The following is a 23,246-nucleotide window of genomic DNA, read 5'->3' as shown; positions in this document are numbered from 1 at the left end:
TGACAAGATATTGAAGAAGTTCAAAATGGATCAGTCAAAGAAGGGGTTCTTGCCTATATTGCAAGGTACAAGATTAAGCACGGCTCAATGCCCGACCACGGCAGAAGATAGAGAAAAGATGAGTGTCGTCCCCTATGCCTCGGCCATAGGGTCTATCATGTATGCTATGCTGTGTACCAGACCTGATGTAAACCTTGCCGTAAGTTTGGTAGGTAGGTACCAAAGTAATCCCGGCATGGAACACTGGACAGCGGTCAAGAATATCCTGAAGTACCTGAAGAGGACTAAGGATATGTTTCTCGTTTATGGAGGTGACGAAGAGCTCGTCGTAAAGGGTTACGTCGATGCTAGCTTCGACACAGATCTGGATGACTCTAAGTCACAAACCGGATACGTGTATATTTTGAATGGTGGGGCAGTAAGCTGGTGCAGTTGCAAGCAGAGTGTTGTGGCAGGATCTACATGTGAAGCGGAGTACATGGCAGCCTCGGAGGCAGCACAAGAAGCAGTCTGGGTGAAGGAGTTCATTACCGACCTAGGAGTCATACCCAATGTGTCGGGCCCGATGACTCTCTTCTGTGACAACACTGGAGCTATTGCCCTTGCCAAGGAGCCCAGGTTTCACAGGAAGACCAGGCATATCAAGCGTCGCTTCAACTCCATTCGTGAAAGTGTTCAAAATGGAGACATAGAGATTTTTAAAGTACATACGGACCTGAATGTGGCAGATCCGTTGACTAAACCTCTCCCCAGAGCAAAACATGATCAACACCAGAACTGCATGGGTGTTCGATTCATCACAATGTAACTAGACTATTGACTCTAGTGCAAGTGGGAGACTGTTGGAAATATGCCCTAGAGGCAATAATAAAATGGTTATTATTACATTTCTTTGTTCATGATAATTGTCTATAATTCATGCTATAATTGTGTTATCAGGAAATCGTAATACATGTGTGAATACATAGACCACAACACGTCCCTAGTGAGCCTCTAGTTGACTAGCTCGTTGATCAAAAGATAGTCATGGTTTCCTGACTATGGACATTGGATGTCATTGATAACGGGATCACATCATTAGGAGAATGATGTGATGGACAAGACCCAATCCTAAGCATAGCTCAAAGATCGTGTAGTTCGTTTGCTGTAGCTTTTCCGAATGTCAAGTATCATTTCCTTAGACCATGAGATTGTGCAACTCCCGGATACCGTAGGAGTGCTTTGGGTGTGCCAAACATCACAACGTAACTGGGTGACTATAAAGGTACACTATAGGTATCTCCGAAAGTGTCTGTTGGGTTGGCACGGATCGAGACTGGGATTTGTCACTCCGTATGACGGAGAGGTATCTCTGGGCCCACTCGGTAATGCATCATCATAATGAGCTCAATGTGACCAAATGGTTGATCATGGGATCATGCATTACGACACGAGTAAAGTGACTTGCCGGTAACGAGATTGAACGAGGTATTGCGATACCGACGATCGAGTCTCGGGCAAGTAACGTACCGATTGACAAAGGGAATTGTATACGGATTGATTGAATCCTCGACATCGTGGTTCATCCGATGAGATCATCGTGGATCATGTGGGAGCCAACATGGGTATCCAGATCCCTCTGTTGGTTATTGACCGGAGAGGCATCTCGGTCATGTCTCCATGTCTCCCGAACCCATAGGGTCCACACACTTAAGGTTCGGTGACGCTAGGGTTGTAGAGATATTAGTATGCAGTAACCCGAAAGTTGTTCGGAGTCCCGAATGAGATCCCGGACGTCACGAGGAGTTCTGGAATGGTCCGGAGGTAAAGATTTATATATAGGAAGTCCAGTTTCGGCCATCGGGAAGGTTTCGGGGGTCACCGGTATTGTACCGGGACCACCGGAAGGGTCCCGGGGGTCCACCTATCCCGGAGGGCCCCATGGGCTGAAGTGGGAGGGGAACCAGCCCCTGGTGGGCTGGTGCGCCCCCCTTGGGCCTCCCCTGCACCTAGGGTTGGAAAACCCTAGGGGTGGGGGCGCCCCTCACTTGGCTTGGGGGGGGGAGCCACCCCTTGGCCGCCGCCCCCTTGGAGGTTGCATCTCCTAGGGCCGGTGCCCCCCAAGGCCCCTATATAAAGAGGGGGGAGGGAGGGCAGCCGCACCCTTGCTCTTGGCGCCTCCCTCTCCCTCCGTAACACCTCTCCTCCCCGCTTCCGCTTGGCGAAGCCCTGCCGGGATCCTGCTGCATCCACCACCACGCCGTCGTGCTGCTGGATCTTCATCAACCTCTCCTTCCCCCTTGCTGGATCAAGAAGGAGGAGACGTCTTCCCAACCGTACGTGTGTTGAACGCGGAGGTGCTGTCCGTTCAGCACTTGGTCATCGGTGATTTGGATCACGACGAGTACGACTCCATCAACCCCGTTCTCTTGAACGCTTCAGCACGCGATCTACAAGGGTATGTAGATGCACTCCTCTCTCCCTCGTTGCTAGATGACTCCATAGATTGATCTTGGTGATGCGTAGAAAATTTTAAAATTCAGCTATGTTCCCCATCAAATGATGCATCACTCACAAAACAATAAATCTAACTGATGCATGAAGTGCTCTTATATCATGGAACGGAGGGAGTATTTTTTACTGCCTGGTCGACCTGGAACATGCATGCCTGGTGAAACCAGCCAACAAAATATTTAAAGTTCTAAACTTGACAGATTAATCCCTAACTAAATGATAGAAAACAAACAGTTGAATTCATAGATAATGGTAGGCTAGGCGCCTGACAAATCCTTAGACTAGAGGAGGTTATAGTTCGGTTCTCCTCTACAAAAACAATTTAGTTCACCCTAATAGGGAAAAGGAAAGCAACCGAGTTCACCTTAATTCAATTTTTTTCGATCACTAATGCCCCAGGAAGAACGAGACATATAAAGCAAACCATTGTAAAAGCAATTAAAAACACACTAGAGGAACCGGGACGATGGAGATGTTTGCCCAAAGGAGTCGGGGGACGGTGCCATGCCATGGAGGAGCCGCTCGACCTGCGCGATGACCTGCCTCCCATGGGCGTACCTAACCAAAGTGTCCCTATTGCGCCTCAGCACGTCCACGATCACGTACAACTGCCAATCATTCATCACGTCAATCATCTGCCGCACCACATAGTTTGCAGACTGGTGGATTATCATGCCCTGCATGACCAGGAAACCATGCAAGATTAGTCATGTACTATATCTCTTTAGGAATGCCGAGTAACAGCTGTAAGATCTCAAGAACCACGTACCACGAGATGATCTGTAGTTTGACCACCGCCTGCAGAAAGGATCTCATTTATGGCAAGCTTGCAATCGTGGTAGCTAGCATAGATTAGGCACTTCTTAATGACTTTGGAAGAGTGCTTCTGGTGGCTCATCTGTACTATGCTTCCAGCAAATTTTAACATAATAATTTGTCGATGACGAGATCCTCCATGCTCCACAATGTACTGCAACATGTCGATAGAACACACATGTGAATTGTTCGTTTATTCGCGACAATATTTCATCAATTACGAACCACTACACACTTTACCTGCACAACATAGTTTCCATATGGGTCTACAGACAACTCCTTTACACAATCGAGAATCTCTGTGATAAACTTGTCCATAATTTGAGGATCCTTGCAGAACTCCAACATTTTCTAAGAATATCATGAGGACGGGAGGAATAATTAGTGAACAAGGTACAAACAAACATCGAAAGATAGGAAGCGGTAAAAAGTGTAATGCCCAAACTAACAACCTGAACCACATGGCAGCCGTAAGGATGGGTGGATAACATCTTGGCCTTGCCACATAACCGTCTATAGATGAATTGGATATATTGTGACTGCACACACTCCATACATTTCCGAACGACATGGTTTGCATGTTGATCACAAATACATTTGAATAAGTTGCTATAAAGCTCCTTGGCCATCTCTATTTGTTGATCAATGTCGCTTATTTCAAAAGCCTGAACAAAGAGACACCATCAGTGAGTGACCGACCTCGCAACGAAATAATATGGCATACCAAGGTAAAAACTTAAAACATAATCAACTTAAACTATTTATGCATTTGACATTATATTATATTTATAACATAAGTTATCTAAGAGAATGAACATATTAACAAGACAATAAATGAGAATGAATGGTTTGATTAAATTACATATTCTATCTTACATGACATTACAAAGCAGAGGCCTTCCAAATATAAAAGTGCAGTTTTGCAATCTACAAACACACCTTAATTCCTTCCATCATGAGATGCTAGAATATATATATATATATATATATATATATATATATATATATATATATATATATATATATATATATATATATATATATATATATATATATATATATATATATATATATATCACTGTTCAAGATATCTTCCGATATGCCGATAAATCGGCCGATTTATCGCTTACCGCTGTCAGACCGATAAGATAAATCGGCCAATAAATCAGCCGATATGGCGATAAATCGGCTGATATGCCGATAAACTGGCCGATTTACCCCTTATCATGGGTCGACCGATAAGTTCCTGATAAGCGATATCCCCAACATTGATATAGTGTTCAGCTTACCTTCTGGATCACCCGAAAACCATAGAGATGAAGGCTTAGGTCTAACACATGCCCGATTAGATTAGCAATGAGTATCCTGAAGTAGACTAGTGGTCCATGCTCAAGAAGCTATAGAAAAAAATTAGAAGGTAAGTACAGAAGTTTATGTCCGATTAATCTCAACATCCTTAATTAGAGACTCGAGATAAAAAATTCTATCAGAATTGGAGGAAAAAACCTTTTGGATAACATAAGTGGGAAAGGCATCAGTGACCAGTGTAAGGATGTGAGGCGTGATTTCATTATATAGCATAACTATCTCTCCAGTAGTTGCTTCGTCAAGTTTCTGCCGTATAAAGCAGCTCCCAATTGGGTCTGCACTACAATGTCAAATACAACAAAGGGTAATGGACCATTTACCATATAAGGTCGCAATTTCGTCCAGGGATCCATAACACAATAGGAGGTGTAACCTGAAGAATATACTGATTGAAACTGATGCTTAGTACTTGTGTTATCTTAATAAGGTAAGTATGAAGATAAGTTGCATGAGTTATGTGCACCTGAGAGCAGGCATGTGACCCTTGACATTGATGAGCCGCATAGATTGGTTTATCGGATTCTTGATCCGCTGAAGAAGTGAATAGAACTCGGAATCCCTAGGAGCATTTATATTTGGCACATGCCCCCTAGAACATGCCATCTCAACGTCAAGAGCATAGTGATTCTTCAAAGCCTCAGGGGACTGACGCCATAGTCTGCAGGATAGTTCCTGATCTGGGTCAATCAATGCACGAAGGCATGCCTCCTGCATCGCCATAATATTAGCAAAATTACTAGGCACAATCCTTGAAGAAGATGATGATGATTGTGCACGCAAATCTTCAATGACATCCATATTCTGTAGTGGATTTTGAGTGTGTAGCCCGGTATAATCCTTGACTACACTCTTTGTAGAGGCACAAGAGTTCACAGGATGAAATGGATCTATGTATCTGTTGCCAATTTGGGGCAACTTCTGATTGTGTAGAGTCAAATCTTCTTCGCTCTTTGGATCATCCTGAAAAGGAAAACATCAATTATTATTTCCATTACGGGGAGCACTCATGGTGCAAATATTTCCAATAGGTAAAACAACAATGACAATGAACAACAACAAGCAGTTACTAACTCATGATCATACGGTAGTTTCAAGGGTAAATTCCATCCATATGTCTGATATATGATAATGGTCATTGCTCACTGCTCAATGGATCACACTGAGTGTAGAGTCCACAATAGTAAACTTTCCTCAATGCAAATTTTATCTACAACAATCAGTATTTCAACTTTCAAGACAATAACAAAAATTTAAAAATATTTGTGTTTTTTGGGCAAAGAATTATCATGCCGTGAAATATAGCACAAATGTAGTGTTGCCAGATTAAAATCAAGAAAAAATGTAGGTAGCTTGAGCAATACAATCAACCAATCACACAACATCACTTCCAATCATGCCAAACCAATTTGTCATGTAATCTCAAAAATTAAAAAAGAGATTGACCCGAAGTAGGGGAGATCACTAGTGCAGCGTAACTTCCATCTCAATCAACCGATTAATCTAATAATCGAGCAAATTGCAAGGAAAAAATTTCAAGCATAATATAGGGTATGCATGGTGCCCGTCGCTATGTTCAGCTCATAGCACCAAGACACAATTGAGAAGAAAATTTCTCATAAATACTCCCTCCGTCTCAAAATAAGTGACTCTACTTTACACTAACTTTGTACTAAAGTTAGTACAAAGTTGAGTACCTTATTTTGGGACGGAGGGAGTATAAATGAAGGGAGCTGATTCACCACCGTTTGATAAGAAAAGCATCATCCTTGAGCTCGCGATCATGCAAGCGACGTCCCGCCCATATGGTACAAGTGGCTTATCCCTTATCTAGGCATGTGCATGGTGGATATGTCGTAATGCAAGAGAAGCATGGCAACACATTGTCACAATGTACCACGAACAATGCGGAATGTATCTCAATCCTTGCCTTTCAAAATTCATGGGGAAGGCGGCTCTCATCGTGGTGTATGGTGAGATAAAGAAATAGGGAGCAAGGCAGTGAAAAAATGGGGAGAGATCTCGGCGAAAGATACAAATGATAAGAGATGACAATGATCGAGCAACCAAAGATGTTAATGAAATGCAAGGCCTCATCATGGGTCAATTTGATTGTTTATGGACCAACCACATAAGTGAAAAATCATCATTTATCCTTCAAAAAGTAATCCATATCCTAACACAAATGTATGGTTGCTCGTGTTATTTGGAGAAAATGAAAATCTGCTACCTCGAGCACTACAAGCACAACATAGATAATGAGGGTCATGTATCTAGAGACCTAAACGTTCCTTCTTCATAATTTATCTGAAAAAGCATGGCAATGCCTTTTTAGATTGACAAGGAACAAGAATAAACATAACAAGATATTGAAGTCTATTTTTAGAAATTCGGATGGTTGAGTCACAAATTTATGATCAACCTTCTTTATGGTGACTCTGGTGTAACCTTAGCTGTTCACCAAACACTGGACTTAGATCTCCGATGGATAGTTTGCAGATAAGGATTAGGAAGATTATGCGGAGATTGATAATCGATGGGCAGTGAGAACTGGAATTAAATGACTCAACATGAAGCATACATGGCACAAGTAGGGGGGTTGCGATTTGTGAATAAGATAATACAAGAGAGGACTACCTATAGAGGCAACAGTTTTGATGCGGAGAAGGTAGGGAAACTATGAGATCAAGGGAGATGCAATTGAATAGGAGGGAGCAAAGCTAGCACTACCCACTCATGGCCATGATGGGCCGCCTAAGGTAGTGTGCATGGTTTGGGACGTAGGAATATTTTTGGCCTACCAATTCACACATCTCTATAGTCATACTGAGGCACTAAGCACACCAAGACAACTTGTAAAGAATTTGAGAGATGACTCACAACATTGATTTAGTTTATGATTGCTACACCAAATCAGGGTGTGGTTTGGACACTAAATTTAAATGAGCATGGTTGCAGTTTGCAAGCAGTGTCCTTCGACGGGGAATGGCCATGTAGAGGCTTGTGATGCTAAAATCAATATAAATTCTCTATGGGTGGGTGTGGTAAATTCTATAGAGGCATCATGGTAGTTCAGAATTTTTTAGCATGTCACATTAGGCTTTTGTTCTTGGTCAATAGTTAGTATCTTGAGTCTTATATGAATTAATTGATGTGATGATGGTGTATTAAGTCGCATAAAAGGTATGTTCCATACATGCCATTGGTCTTATAAAGTCACCTTGTTATAAGATGTTTTGTAGAAGCAAACCCCAATATTACCATCAATGTCGTAACCTCTATGATGAAAATAAAATATGGAGCAAAATGTATACTTGTCATTTTCTAAAAATAAAAGTATTAACAGTAAGTCAAACCATCAACTATACTTCATTCTTAGCCTTGAATTATTGTATTCCAATTGATCAATTTCTTGTAGTGCTTTTGTACCATGACTTTTTTAATGAGGGAATTTTTTAATCAATTTTCATAAATAGTTTCTATGAAGGGATTTTGTAGAGAGATAAACGCACCATTGGTCACTCAACTCTTGTGAGATGAGCACATTTCTCACACTTCTCTCAAAATGTGATGAACCGATCACATTGGTTTATTTCATGAGCGAACTGGTCACTCCACCATTTCCAACCATAATCGAGTCGAGGTGGCATGCTGACTTAGCATGGGGCACATAGTGTAGTCACTCTGGAGGCTTTTAACTTGTATAAAATATCCTGGAAAGAAGTTGAGATCCCTTTCCCCTTGATTTCCAAATCGAGCATCAAAATCCTAACCCTATAGAAGCGGTGCTGGCACCGGTAGTGGAAGGTACCTTGCATGGTTGTGTGGACCATGTCGGTTAGGCGTCGCAAGCTAGACTAGGACGAGCAAGCGTGACCATCGGTGGCATCTCCCCCCGACCCACTGTTGTTTGGTGAGATGGGTGGTGCTAGTGGGCAGAAGCGCGTGAGGGAGAAATGGAAGCCGAAGGCTTTGTGGTACTGGTGATCGAAGACAAGATCTCACGTAAGTAATCCAAGTCCTCTCTCAAGCATCTATGCATGACTGCTAAGGTTTTGCTTAGAAAGATATCATTTTTAGGAGGAGTTGCAAGAATTTGACTTTCGGCAACCACAATACCATTTCGATACCGAGTTCAATGGTGTGAATTGCAAGGTAGACAAATGCATTCACCTACTTCTCCCTTCTCGTCGTGTGGCAAAATAAGGCAGTGACATCATCCGAGGGCTTTTGGGGTGCCAATTTGATGTAAATTGTTTGATCTCATCCCAAAATGATTTTGAAAAAATCAAATCCAGCAGTGAATATGTTGTCAAAAAGAACAAAAGAACATGATATTATGTTGTGTCTAGCAGTGAATCAAGTCCAGCTGTGAGTGTTCAGTACAATGAGTTGGCCAGATCCATGTTCTCCTATTTGAAATTGAGCACATGTAGTTTGTTACTGTGCCACCCTCTTCATCTCCATCGTCGAGGGAGGCAAAGGCAGCCTCGCTGCAACTCCGCAGCAATGCTTTGGCAGCCTGGTGCCTGATCGCCTTGCCCTGCGCAGTGTAAAGAGACGCCGTGAGTACCGCCTGCCCAAGTTGTTTTTGTGCACCACATGGGACTACTATTCATGCACGGTGATCATATAGGCTTCATTAGTGGGTGTTCGCAACCCAAAAACCACCTTCTTGGCAGGTAATAACTTTTCCTGCTCACCGTCAACAATGTTGTTGCGTAGTTGTGCCTACATCACCTTGAGCGCTTCCTCTTCCTCGGTATCTTCTTTCTCAATCTCTTGGCATTTAGGAGAGAGCTCTGACATCGCCGGCTTGATGTTGGAGGAGTTGTAGTATCGATTTCGATGTGCTGAACTTGGAGCAGCGCATGCCAGATGAGAAGTCACCTATCCCGGGCATTGGGCGGCAGTGCCATTGCGGAGCCCCGCACTAATGGAGATGCGCGAGGTGAAAAGCTTCCTCACCATTATGCCAAACAAGAGGAGGACTGAGCAATGGTGTTGCTTGGCTATGGAAAACTCATGCAGACCAATGTCATTATAAAGTGAGCTGGCCATGGCAGGAGTAGGAGAGGGTGATGGCAGGAAAAGAGCATTAGCGAGAATGGGTGATGGATGGAAGATGGAAATGGCAAGAGTGGGTGATGGTGGAAGGCGCAGTGGACATGGGGGCACCGCCACGTGTATCCTCTGCCAACATGCGTACGAGCGGCGGAGTAGAGAAGAGATGAAGTGATGAGAGAGATTACAGAGGAGGCTTTGCAAAAGACCCCCTATGATTAAACTGAAGGGGTGCATTGAAAAAAGTGAACGCAAAGTAAATGTCCCCTGAGCTCTGCTTGTTTGCAGGGTGTTTTCTGCAAACTAAACACCTCCTGAGCGACTGCACTATGGTCCCCACGCTGAGTAAAACAAACCACGTCCGCACAGATAACGGTTGGGAACGACCGAGTGAGTAGTTCGCTCATAAAACATCCCAAAATGACCGGTTCATCACATTTGGAGACAAGAATGACCAATATGCTCATCTCGCAAGAATTCAATGAACAATGGTCTGTTTATCTCTTTTGTAGATATTAATTTATATGAAGTATATACACTCCTTCAAAAAGTATCACAAGGAATGACTTAGGAATTAGACAAATAGTTCATTTCCCTTGATTCACACTAGGCTTTGTGTGTGATGGTATGCTTCAAATGAGTGAAATGTAGTTTCTTTCTGGGAAAATTCGCATCTTGACAACACTATTAGCTCTTCAAATCACTTATCAGTTGAATCTCACAACTAAACACAATCACTTAACTTGATACGTTATTCAACATTACAACACAATGTCTATTAATGTTACATAATTAAGTTCCCCACTAATTGGGAATGTTCTACAATACACATCAATATGGACGTTCTAAAGGGAGCTCACTTAAGCTTGTGGTTAATGATCCTCGATGTCTCTCACATCATAGAACAAGGCTTGCATCCTTGGTAGCTGATAATTGCATAATTGTGACTTGCAGAGGTGCTTCCATGTACTACCCATATTGACACATCTTAAGCAAGCTTTGCTAGAAGCTTGTTGATACACAACAAGCAAGTAGAAGGTTTGTTGATACACAACAAGCAAGTAGAATGTTGTCCCAACTCATAATCCAAATGCAGCCATCCCATCTGGTATAACCATACAAGATATTCAATTACACTTGAATAGAACTGATACCATTCAAAGCATCTTGATACATGTTTTACTTATTAATATAGTAACAACATGCATGTATAAATGGTGTATGCCCCCGGTCTCTAATCACAAAATTGCAATAACTAGAACTAGCCACCACTTTTGACCACACAAGGTGATCACTTGGTGCTTTCTTCGGAGAGCACAATAATTTAATTAATCACTGCAATTGGACCAACTAAACTACTAAGCACTGACGGTTGAACCACCACACACTCTAACAAGTAGGCTTTGGGAATCAAAGCATGACTTTGAGGTTTCTTTCATCCTTTGGAGATACTGAGAAATAAGGCTTCAACCACCGTGCTAAGTAATACCCCCGAAAGTAGGTTGTCGGCATTTAAGAATGCCTTTAAGGCATTGCTCATCTTCCTATTGAGGATTTTGACTCTTGATGCCTTTGTGAACTTTAACTTTACATACTTGCGTTAAAGGTACGCATCCAAGTAGTTTGTTTACCCCTTTTGATCAACTGGGGGTGCCTTTAGAGGTTGTGCTTTGTCAACCATGAATGGGCTAACCTTTACTGTCTCACTTCAAGTGCTTCATGTTTATGTAAAGAATGGTATCAAGGACACTGGAAGCACATCCTATGACACAAGCACGAGGCCTATGACTCAATGTTTATCATGATGATCTGGTCCCTATGGCATGAGCGAAAATCTAGGGTCTCCCTGGACGTGTTAATTGATAGTAAGCCCTTGTAACAATTCACACACGAAATGAAGAGGAGAAGAACAAAACACAACTATTTTTTAAAAATTTAAGAGAAAATCTAAGATGATTGCACTATTCAAGCACTTTGTAGGAATGGGTACTTGGTTGTAGTGCATAGCTAGAACAACCAAATGTATATTGATCTAATGTCATGAGGTGGTCTACCCCTGTTGATGGCTTGGAGTCTGAAATGTGCTCCTAACTAGTGCGGTTCTACGATTTATGATTCCATCCCCAACCCATCACCTGGCACTTTCACTTCACGCTGAGGCCGCCGATGGAGCTACCACCAAGCGATTATGCAATGGTGACCCCCATATTTATGACACTTAAGATACATGCATTTCAGGATCCTCCATGTGTACTTCAACCATCATATCACCAACTTGCCACCACCACTTGCCCCGCCACCTGCCACCAATTATAAGGGGAAATTGATATCCCCCATCTTTGTTGGTGCCTTGAGGATTTGTTATTTCTTCAGTTATAACATGTTGTTTTGCCCCATCAACCTTAGACCTTGACTATTTGACATTTTATATTTATTTTTCTTTGACACTGTCTCGATATGTGAGGCAATACTAGGTCAGAAACGTCCCTAGTAATCTTTGTTCCCCACCCAACGTTTCTGCATCTCCTAATCTCCTCTTGTTTGATCACTCTAGAGCAGACCATGGGGTCAGAGGTCTCCAGGATGAAGGCAACAACGCACCCTAGGGTGAGGGAGGACATAGAGGTGTTAGAGAACATACATCGCAACATGGTCGGTGACTACGGTGAGGTTTGTGCGGGGTCGGCTCCTTGTACGTGACCTTATCTCCTTATAGCGACTATCGATAGGCAAAAGAGCATTGCTCGACAATGCAATAAACAGATCTGGTTGGTGCAACCCTATTGGCATTGAGTGCGACAAGGGCATTTTCAGAGGAAGGCACACATGGGTTCCATGTGACACCGACGCGTCAGTAGACATCTTTCGCCCTTTGTGATATTGTCTCGATGTACCGTTGGTGCAGTATACTAAACTCGGATCGACATGCCTCCTTTGGCCATCGAATTCATGGACAATATAGCCCCTAGCTTAGTTAGAATTGGCTGGATGACATTAGAGAAGGGATTTTCCATGCACGCCATTGCCCAGGTCCCCCCATCCATGTAGGTCACCACCACCGTGCCTGATCTCCATCAGAGGTCATGCGGGATGAAAAACTAAAGTGAGCTTTACTAATCTGCATTGTTAGCCTGATTAGAAGATCTTCCATTTCACCAGGAAGGTTAGTTCTGACCTATTAAGGAAGAAAACGAGCAATCCAACAACCATTCTCTAAGACAAATGGCCGAACACCAGGATATTTTCTTTTGTTTCCTTGTTTTGGCAGGAACACGAGACTCTTTTCCCTTAGGAAAGAGCACTGAAGGATATGTATTAGTCTCAAAAACCTTAATTAAAAAAGACGCGATAGGTATCTTAGATATGGAAAAAATATCCTTTTAAAATGTAAAAATAGTTTCCAAAATAATTTGGTTCACTAGGCAACCACATATGCGGTAGCTAATAAGCAACCTACCATAGTAGTTGTAATCTATGGTAACTAGTATAAATTATGGTGGAAAACATATTCTGCTCTCATTGAGTATATGTATAAAGTGGTACCACTAATGATGTACCAAATAATTATATAGTAGTACTACAACTGGGAACTTAATAATATTATTTTATATGAAAAATTATTTTCCAAATACTATAATTAAGTAAGAGCTAGGTGTATGCAACCATGGCCCACTGCAGTAAATCATGTGGAAAATTCCACTACCATTAAGTGCCAAATATATGTATAGAAGTACTAACACAATAAAACTTGGACCTTCATACCTGGCGAATGTTCGCCTAGCAAACGAAAGTGGTCCCCTGACAGTTTTCACTGCATTTGAGGGGTGTGGGGCTGGCAGTTTTTAGAAACAAAAACTGTCGTGGTAGTTCTTTCCATTAAGGGGCTTTTCTATATTTTTGTCAAAAAACTGCAAGCCGTGGGATGGAGATCGTATGGCCAAGGGAGGGGGGGAGGGGTTCACTAGGGTTGGTCTCACAGGGAACGTCAACTAGATAAGATTTCTTAGGGCTATACTATTAGCAGTCCGAGTGTTACACTTTGGACTATCTCTTCTCGAGAGGCGATTTCCTATGCATGGTGGTAGGTACGCACACATGGTGGCAACTACACACCCTTTGTCATAAGTGCCTTTTTTATATATGAGGTGTCGGGTTTCTTATGGCATTGCCACAAGTGCATTTTTTGTTGTATAGAAATGACCTTTTCTCACTTATGTTTGTCTTTATTATTACCTTTTTGACACAAGTGCCTTTTCGTTGTGTATAAAGGGACTTTTCTCAGTTCTCTCTGTCTTTTTGCTTGCCTTTTTGGTATAATTTCTTATTTGCTTGCTTGGATGGTACAAAGTCACGATATTTTTGTTATAGAGTTATTTTTGGTAGTCCAAAATAATTAAAGATAAAAATCGGGGATGTGCGTAGCTACCACCATGGGTAGCAAATAATTTCTGATCTCTTATAATCATGTAACTTAAGCAAAAGTATGATTTGGCATCTTATTTAATGAGGAAACAGAGAGTTCCCATATCTCAAACTAGATATAACTTTCACACCAAAACCAAAAATACTCATATATTCTCTGTCATAAGACCCATTAAATGAGAGATCTTTCAGATACAACAATACTAGTAATACACAATGCACCCGAGGAGCTATAGATAAACACATATTAAATATATATGATATTTGTGTAAAAAAAATATACGAGTGTAAATGCATTATACTCCTTTACCTATCAATATGCATTTATGGCAGTAAATTAATTATCAGTTTGAAATAGGTTGCATGATATGTACTCAATGATATACGGGCTTAGCATGAATAATTAATTAATTACCTCTTCATCTAGGAAGCCGAGGAAAAGGCTCCTGTCACGTTGACGGCGCCAAGAGCAATGGTGGCAGCATCGTCGTCCCATATCTCTTTGCCACTGTCTATCCCGCTGCCACCATGGGAACGGGATGTCGTTCGCACGTAATTGTCAATGGCCTCAGATTTGCCTTTGTTATCCATCTCGCTGTAAAAATTTACACATTGACAGCGTGTAAAAACATGATTCTTTTCCTCACAGGAAAGCTACATGCACAAGTTTAGTCCATCCAAACAAACAAGAGCAAGAAACATGTATGCACCCAAAATTGATGAACATGTACTAGTAGGAAAATCAGATCTAATTAGCTAGAAGTAAAAAGTCCAAGAAAACATGATAGATCTAGATAAAATATGTGCAAGATAATACAAGGGAGTTGTAATTAGTGAACAGAAAATTAACTACACACAAGATCTGATCTAAACTCTTGTATGGCATGCTTAGCCTAATTATTCTGATTCAAAGGAACACAAGCATGAATTCAACCAAAAAAGGAACCCAAGCATGAATTCAACATGTACACTTAATAAAGATGGGCCAGAGAAAAATATATAGCGACTGAAAAAAGTCAGATCTAGCACAAGAAACATCATGGAGAGGAGACATGGATTAGATCTAGAGTACTTAAGAAGCACAAGATGTGGAGTGTATACAACTTACCTTGCGTGAAATTGAAGGAGAGCCCGGTGGAGTATACAAGTAGTAGAGGATCTTCCGTAATTCAAAGGAACACCATTATGGAACTAGTCCATGTTGTAACCAGAAGAGGTTGTTCTCTGGTTTAAAGGAACGCGAGTAGAGCCCGGAGGAGTGTACTGAATAATTTTTTTGAGAATGTGATTGTGGTAGCGAGGCAGATATAAACTGGGGGAGGGGAGGTGCGTATACGTTTCAACTGGAGAGTTACCAGGTGTATGCCTAGCCAGAGATTAGGCGTACATTACTTGTATCAGTATATCACCACCAGGGCGCCCGAATTGCTGGTTTGCTGCTGCTATTGCGCTGCTTTCCAGCCGTCCCGCTACAGAAAAGGACACAAGAAAATATATTTCTAGGAGACACTTGTGACTTTATGCATACTCACCACTATTACTGTATAATGCTTCAGATCAAAGGTCAAAAAATTATAGAGTAACTAATATATACTTGGTAAATGCGTACATCAGGTCGATATCAGGTAGGGTATTAATTGAGAATTTTTTAAAAAGTAGTATTAGATATATGCTGATACTAGGTAGCATACTTTTTAAGAAAATGTGGGATATTAATTACAGGTTAATTATGTCGTTAGTGATAAGGTTAATATTTGAGATGATATTGATTACACGCTAAACATGTTAAGAGCAACTCCAACGCACCGACCAAAACGAACGGCGCTTTTGTCCGCCTTTTGTCAGTTTAGGTTGCCCGGCGGACACCCATGTCCGGTTCGTGTTTGGGTCGGCGTTTGCGCCCAATGCTGGCCCAACCCATTTTTGAGGTTGCGCGAAAAAAACATTACCGCAAACATTTTTAAAAATAAAAACGTTTATTAAACATTAATGCCAGCCACAAAGGCCTGCAAGAGCCCACGAGTCCACTTTTGCATTAACCAAAACATTAAATAAAACTAAAACTACAAGGAGGCCCACTGCCCTAGGCTTCCTCGTCATTGTAGGGGCCCGTGAGGTCGATGAGCGTCGGTACCAGGCCAGCCCATGGGAACGCCGTCAACCAAGCTCTAGTGACATCGTTCGCCGGGGGCTGTACCGCCTCCGGCTAGGCTGGCCCTTGATGTCTACTACGCAACATTTCTTCTTGTAGACTCGTGTTGGGCCTCCAAGCGTAGAGTTTTGTAGAATAGTAGCAAATTTTCCTCAGGTGAATGACCTAAGGTTTATCAATCTGTGGGAGGCATAGGATGAAGATGGTTTCTCTCAAACAACCCTGCGACCAAATAACAAAGAGTTTCTTATGTCCCCAACACACCCAATACAATGACAAATTGTATAGGCGCACTAGTTCGACGAACATATGGTGATATACAATTGTAATATGAACAATAGATATATGTTTTTGTAATCTAAAAATATATAACAACAAGGTACCAGTAACAAAAGTGAGGAAAAATGGTATTGCAATGCTTGAAAACAAGGCCTATGGTTCATACTTTCACTAGTGCAAAATCTCTCAACAATGATAACATAATTAAATCATATGTCAATCCCTCAACATGCGACAAAGAGTCACTCCAAAGTTCCTATCGCAGAGAACATAAGATGAAATTGCTTGTAGGGTATGAAAGCACCTCAAAGTTATTATTTCTGATCAATCTTTTGATCTATTCCTATAAGTGCACAAACATCCCTAGAGTTCATACTAAAATAACATCATATGATACACATCAATCAACCCTAATTAATGTTACCTTAATACTCCAATGTCACCACAAGTATCCGTGGGTCAAAATTATACGATATGCATCAAACAACTTCAGATAATATTCAATCCAACACAAAGAACCTAAAACAGTGCCCCAAGATTTCTACCGAAGAAACAAGAATGAAAACGTGCATCAACCCCTATGCATATATTACCCCAATGTCACCTCGGGAATCCGTGAGTTGAGTGCCAAAACATACATCAAGTGAATCAATAGAACACTCCATTGTCACCATGAGTATCCCACGCAAGACATGCATCAAGTGTTCTTAAATCCATAAAAGTATTCAATCTGATAATAGTGAAACCGCAAAGGTAAAACTCAATTCATCACTAGAGTATAGAGAGGGAGAAACACCATATAATCCAACTATAGTAACAAAGCTCGACGTATATCAAGATCGTGCCAAATCAAGAACACGAGAGAGAGAGAGAGAGAGAGAGATCAAACACATAGCTACTTGTACATACCCTCAGCCTCGAGGTGAACTACCCCCTCCTCATCATGGAGACCACCTGGATGATGAAGATGGCCTCCGGTGATGATTTGCCCCTCCGGCAGGGTGCCAAAACGGGCCCCCGATTGGTTTTTCGTGGCTACGGAGGCTTGCGGCAGTGAAACTTCTGATCTAGGGTTCTTTTTGGGGTTTTGGGTATTTATAAGATTTTTTGGCGTCGGTATCACGCCAAGGGGGTGCCCGAGGGGCCCACAAGTTCGGGGGGTGCACCCCCAGGCTTGTGGCTCCCTCGTCCACTTCCTGGCCCAGCTCCAGTGCTTCGGGGGTCTCTTTTGGTCCATAAAAATCACCATAAATTTTCAGCCCATTCCAAGAACTTTTATTTCTGCACAAAAAATGACACCACGGTAGTTATGTTGAAAACAACGTCAGTTCGGGTTAGTTCTAATCAAATCATATGAAAATCGTATAAAATTGTTGTAACATGGCATGAGTACTTTATAAATTATAGATACGTTGGAGACGTATCAGCATCCCCAAGCTTAATTTCTGCTCGTCCTTGAGTAGGTACATGATAAAAGAAATAATTTATGAAGTGTGAATGCTAGCAAGTGCACAAGTTTGATCAATGATAATTTCATTCACTTTTTCTAGCATCAATATAAATAATAAAATAGAAGCTTATCTCATAAAACTTTTCTTGATCAAGTAACAATCAATTCACAAGTTAAAGCATAGACCATAAACTTTCTTGAAAACTTACAAACTATGTTCTCAGTCATCAAACAATTGCAATTCATCTTATTTTTAGGAAGGGTCTATGTAAGAGCTTTGATTTAGCAAATTCCACATACTCAACTATCATATATGAAGGAAATATGCATCAGATGCAATAATAAAGTTGTTATTTATATTTCCTTATATCATGATAAATGTTTATTATTCTTGCTAGAATTGTATTAACCGGAAACTAAGAACATGTGTGAATACATAGGCAAACAGAGTGTCCCTAGTATGCTTCTACTTGACTGGCTCATTAATCAAAGATGGTTAAGTTTCCTGACCATAGACATGTGTTGTCATTCGTTCAACGGGATCACATCATGAGAGAATGATGTGATGGACAAGACCCATCCGTTAGCTTAGCATAATGATCATTTAGTTTTATTGCTATTGCTTTCTTCATGACTTATACATATTCCTCTGACTATGAGATTAAGCAACTCCCGAATTCCGGAGGAACACTTTGTGTGTTATCAAACGTCACAACGTAACTGGGTGATTATAAAGATGCTCTATAGGTGTCTCCGAAGGTGTTTGTTGAGTTGGCATAGATCGAGATTAGGATTTGTCACTCCGAGTATCGGAAAGATCTCTGGCCCTCTCGACAATGCACATCACTATAAGCCTTGCAAGCAATGTGAATAATGAGTTAGTTACGTGATGATGCATTACGGAATGAGTAAAGAGACTTGCCGGTAATGAGATTGAACTAGGTATGAGGATAATGACGATCGAATCTCGGGCAAGTAACATACCGATGACAAAGGGAATGACGTATGTTGTTATGCGGTTTGACCGATAAAGATCTTCGTAGAATATGTAGGAGCCAATATGAGCATCCAGGTTCCGCTACTGGTTATTGACCGAAGATGTGTCTTGGTCATGTCTACATAGTTCTCGAACCCGTAGGGTCCGCACGCTTAACGTTCGATGATGATTTGTATTATGAGTTATGTGTTTTGGTGACCGAAGTTTGTTCGGAGTCCCGGATGACATCACGAACATGACAAGGAGTCTTGAAATGGCCGAGAGGTAAAGATTGATATATTGGACGATGGTATTCGAACACCGGAATGGTTTCAGGATGTTTCTGATATTTATCGAGAAACCGAGGGGTTACCGAAACCTCCCGAGGAAGTTATGGGCCTTAATGGGCCATAAGGGAATAGGAGAGGGCAACCAGTAGGGTGGTGCCCCCCGATGGAGTCCGAGTTGGACTAGGGAGAGGGAGCGCGGCCCCGTCTTTCCTTTCCATCTCCCTCTCCCTCTCCTTCCCTCTTTTCCCCTCTTGGAATATGAAAGGGAGTCCAACTAAGATTGGGAATCCTAGTTGGGCTCCCCCTTGGCATGCCCGTCATGGCTTCCAGCCTCTTCCCTCTCCTCCTTTATATACGGGGGCAGGGGGCCCCCAAAGAAACATCAGTTGTTCCTTAGCCGTGTGACCCTCCATAGTTTACCACCTCGGTCATAGCGTCGTAGTGCTTAGGCGAAGCCCTGCGCGGATCACATCACCAATACTGTCGCCACGCCGTCGTGCTGATGGAACTCTCTCTCGACCCTCTACTGGATCAAGAGCTTGAGGGATCTCATCGAGCTGAACGTGTGCTGAACACGGAGGTGCCGCATGTTCGGTACTTGGATCGGTTGGATCGTGAAGACGTTCGACTACATCAACCGCGTTAACAGAACACTTACGCTTTCGGTCTACGAGGGTACGTGGACACACTCTCCCATCTCGTTGCTATGCTTCTCCTAGATAGATCTTGCGTGATCATAGGATTTTTTTAATTACTATGTTCCCCAATAGCCAAATCTATGCGTAGATGATATATGCACGAGTAGAACACAAAGAGTTGTGGGCGATAATAGTCATACTGCTTACCACCAATGTCTTACTTTGATTCGGCGGTATTGTTGGATGAAGCGGCCCGAACCGACATTACATGACCGCGTTCATGAGACTGGTTCTACCGACGTGCTTCGCACACAGGTGGCAGGCGGGTGTCTGTTTCTTCAACTTTAGTTGAATCAAGTTTGACTACGGCCGGTCCTTGTTGAAGGTTAAAATAGCACACTTGACGAAAAATCATTGTGGTTTTGATGCGTAGGTAAGAATGATTCTTACTAGAAGCCCTTAGCAGGCACGTAAAACTTGAACAACAAAGTACCTGACGTCTAACTTGTTTTTGCAGGGCATGTTGTGATGTAATATGGTCAAGACATGATGAGATATAAATTGTTGTATGAGATGATCATGTTTTGTAAAGGTTATCGGCAACTGGCAGGAGCCTTATGGTTGTCGCTTTATTGCATGAGATGCAATCGCCATGTAATTGCTTTACTTTATCACTGAGCAGTAGCGATAGCCGTAGAAGCAATAGTTGGCGAGACGACAACGATGCTATGATGGAGATCAAGGTGTCAAGCTGGTGACAATGGAGATCATGACAGTGCTTTGGAGATGGAGATCAAAGGCACAAGATGATGAGGGCCATATCATGTCACATATTTTGATTGCATGTGATGTTTATCCTTTATGCATCTTATTTTTCTTAGTACGGCGGTAGCATTATAAGATGACCCCTCACTAAATTTCAAGGTATAAGTGTTCTCCCTGAGTATGCACCGTTGCTACAGTTCATCATGCCGAGACACCACGTGATGATCGGGTGTGATAAGCTTTGACATTGATCCGGATGACTCTAAGTCACAAACCGAATACGTATTTATATTGAATGGTGGAGCTGTAAGTTGGTGCAGTTCCAAGCAGAGCGTCATGGCAGGATCTACGTGTGAAGCGGAGTACATAGCTGCTTCGGAAGCAGCAAATGAAGGAGTCTGGATGAAGGAGTTCATATCCGATCTAGGTGTAATACCTAGTGCATCGGGTCCAATAAAAATATTTTGTGACAATACTAGAGCAATAGCCTTGGCGAAGGAATCCAGATTTCACAAGAGAACCAAACACATCAAGAGATGCTTCAATTCCATCTGCCGTCAAGTCAAGGAGGGAGACATAGAGATTTGCAAAATACATACGGATCTGAATGTTGCAGACCCGTTGACTAAGCCTCTTCCACGATCAACACCGAGAGTCCATGTGTTGGGGATATGACTATCAGGTATGACCGGCCCAGGAGGGGTCGGGTCAACCCCAATGGTGGTTCATAGATAGGCCGGTAAGAGGCCCAAGCCCGGAGACGGCTTAAGGCCCATAAGTGTAAACCGCAAATACAAATAGACTTGTAATATAAGGCATGTAAGATACGTCATCGAGCCGGACACGTTGTATGAGCCGGCCGGGACTCTGTAGGCCGCAGGGCGTCAACCCGTGTATATAAGGGGACGACCCGATAGTGGTTTAGGTCAAGAAACATCAAATCGAGAGCCAGGCAAAGCGCGTTTGCTCCCTGGTAATCAAAACCCTAGCAATACCACCTCAACTGGAGTAGGCCTTTACCTTCACCGCAAGGGGCGGAACCAGTATAAACTCTCTGTGTCCTTTGTCCCGTTTAACCCCTTTAAGCTAACCTCGTCGCAATGGCTCCACAACTAAGTCCTTCCATGAGGACATCTGTCGTGACACTTCCATGACAGTTGGCGCCCACCGTGGGGCCATCACACGGTGGTTTCGAGTTCTTAAAGGGTAGCTTTGAAGGGCTCAAGGGATACACTGTGGGCCGGATGACCAAGAGTCATTGCGGCAAGCTCTACATCGACGACGCAGGCTGGGGCCCTGAGGCCAGCTCAATTTAGTACGGGTACCGGGTCCCCTTCGTCGGAATCCTCATCTTCATCGGCAAGATCGGCGAGCCGGGCCCTGAGCAGGATATCTGCACCGACATCATCAAGACGGCTCAGCGTGCATGACCTGCCCCGGCTCAGCCGACTGTAAGGCATGTCTTCGTTGGGTTCACCCATGGGGCTGAGTTGGAAGGCTCTGTCTCTGGCGGTGAGACAGAGATCTGCTCTGATGATGAGTCCACGGGCGAGACCAATTCAATGTATGAGCTACAGGATGGAAGGCTTGGAGGCTGTTCCGATGGCGGCAGTATTCCGGACCCCCGTGAGCGGCCAAACAGGGTGGCGATCTTCATGGCTGGCACACAGCCGGTTCTTGGCTCGACAGCCGCCGCGGCTATAACTTCTGGTGCAGCTGCGGTCACAGCAGCCAGGGCTGGCAGTTCAGCTCGCCCACCGGCTCAAGTCTTAACAGATCTACTGGATGCTTTGGCGATTCTGATGGAGGTTGAGGTAACCCCAGAAAACCAGGAGCAACAGAAGGTAGAAGTGGCTAAATTACGTGATGGAATAGCGCAAGCTAAGGCAAACTTAGCGGCAGGGAACGCTAGGATGGCTGCAGAACAAGCAATTTTGGACGCCCAAGCACAGCGGATTCAAGCAGATTCATATCGGCTTAGGGTAGATCAGAACGCCTCACACGAAGTCTTGAGGAGGAAGCACCGGAGTCGTTTGCCCTTGGTTTACGAGTCAAGGGACCTCTTCAACACCCCTGGAGCTGGGGCCAGTAACCCGCCGGTGGTGAACCGAATAGGTGAACCGCCCGGCCAGCCACATATGAACAGCACTCCGCCCCAGCGTGTGATGACACCGCCGGGTTATTACTCCACCCCTTTGGACAACATGATTGCTGCAGCTACACGATTGGCAGCTCTGCCCGACGAGGGTGAAACTCCAATAGTAGTTGAAACCCTAAGGGCCAGGGGCTTCTTCAAACAGCTCTGGTGCAGCAGCAGGCTTACTCTTATAGCCGTGATCAGATTCATGAGACACCTCGTCCAAGCCGGAGTTACATCAGGCACATTGACTCGCCAGCGGTCTCAAGTACGGAACGGCGCCGTAACCAACCTCATGAACATGACCCGGCACACAATGGAGCCAATGCACAAGATTTGGTGGACCAGGCCAGAGCACGTCGGGAGGCCGAGTTGGCAGCTCAACGGGCGTCTCATCAG

General features: G+C 43.1%; 1 pseudogene; it reads right to left on the bottom strand.

Annotated features, from left to right (window-relative positions):
* Positions 1–2,942: 2,942 nt before the first annotated feature.
* On the bottom strand, positions 2,943–15,439 carry LOC119351878 (annotated as a pseudogene).
* Between the last annotated feature and the right edge of the window lie 7,807 nt (positions 15,440–23,246).

This window comes from Triticum dicoccoides, chromosome 2A (assembly GCF_002162155.2).
Source record: "Triticum dicoccoides isolate Atlit2015 ecotype Zavitan chromosome 2A, WEW_v2.0, whole genome shotgun sequence".
In the NCBI taxonomy this organism is placed as follows: domain Eukaryota; kingdom Viridiplantae; phylum Streptophyta; class Magnoliopsida; order Poales; family Poaceae; genus Triticum; species Triticum dicoccoides.
Note: the sequence above shows the minus strand (reverse complement) of the source record. Positions and strands in the feature narration are given on the sequence as shown.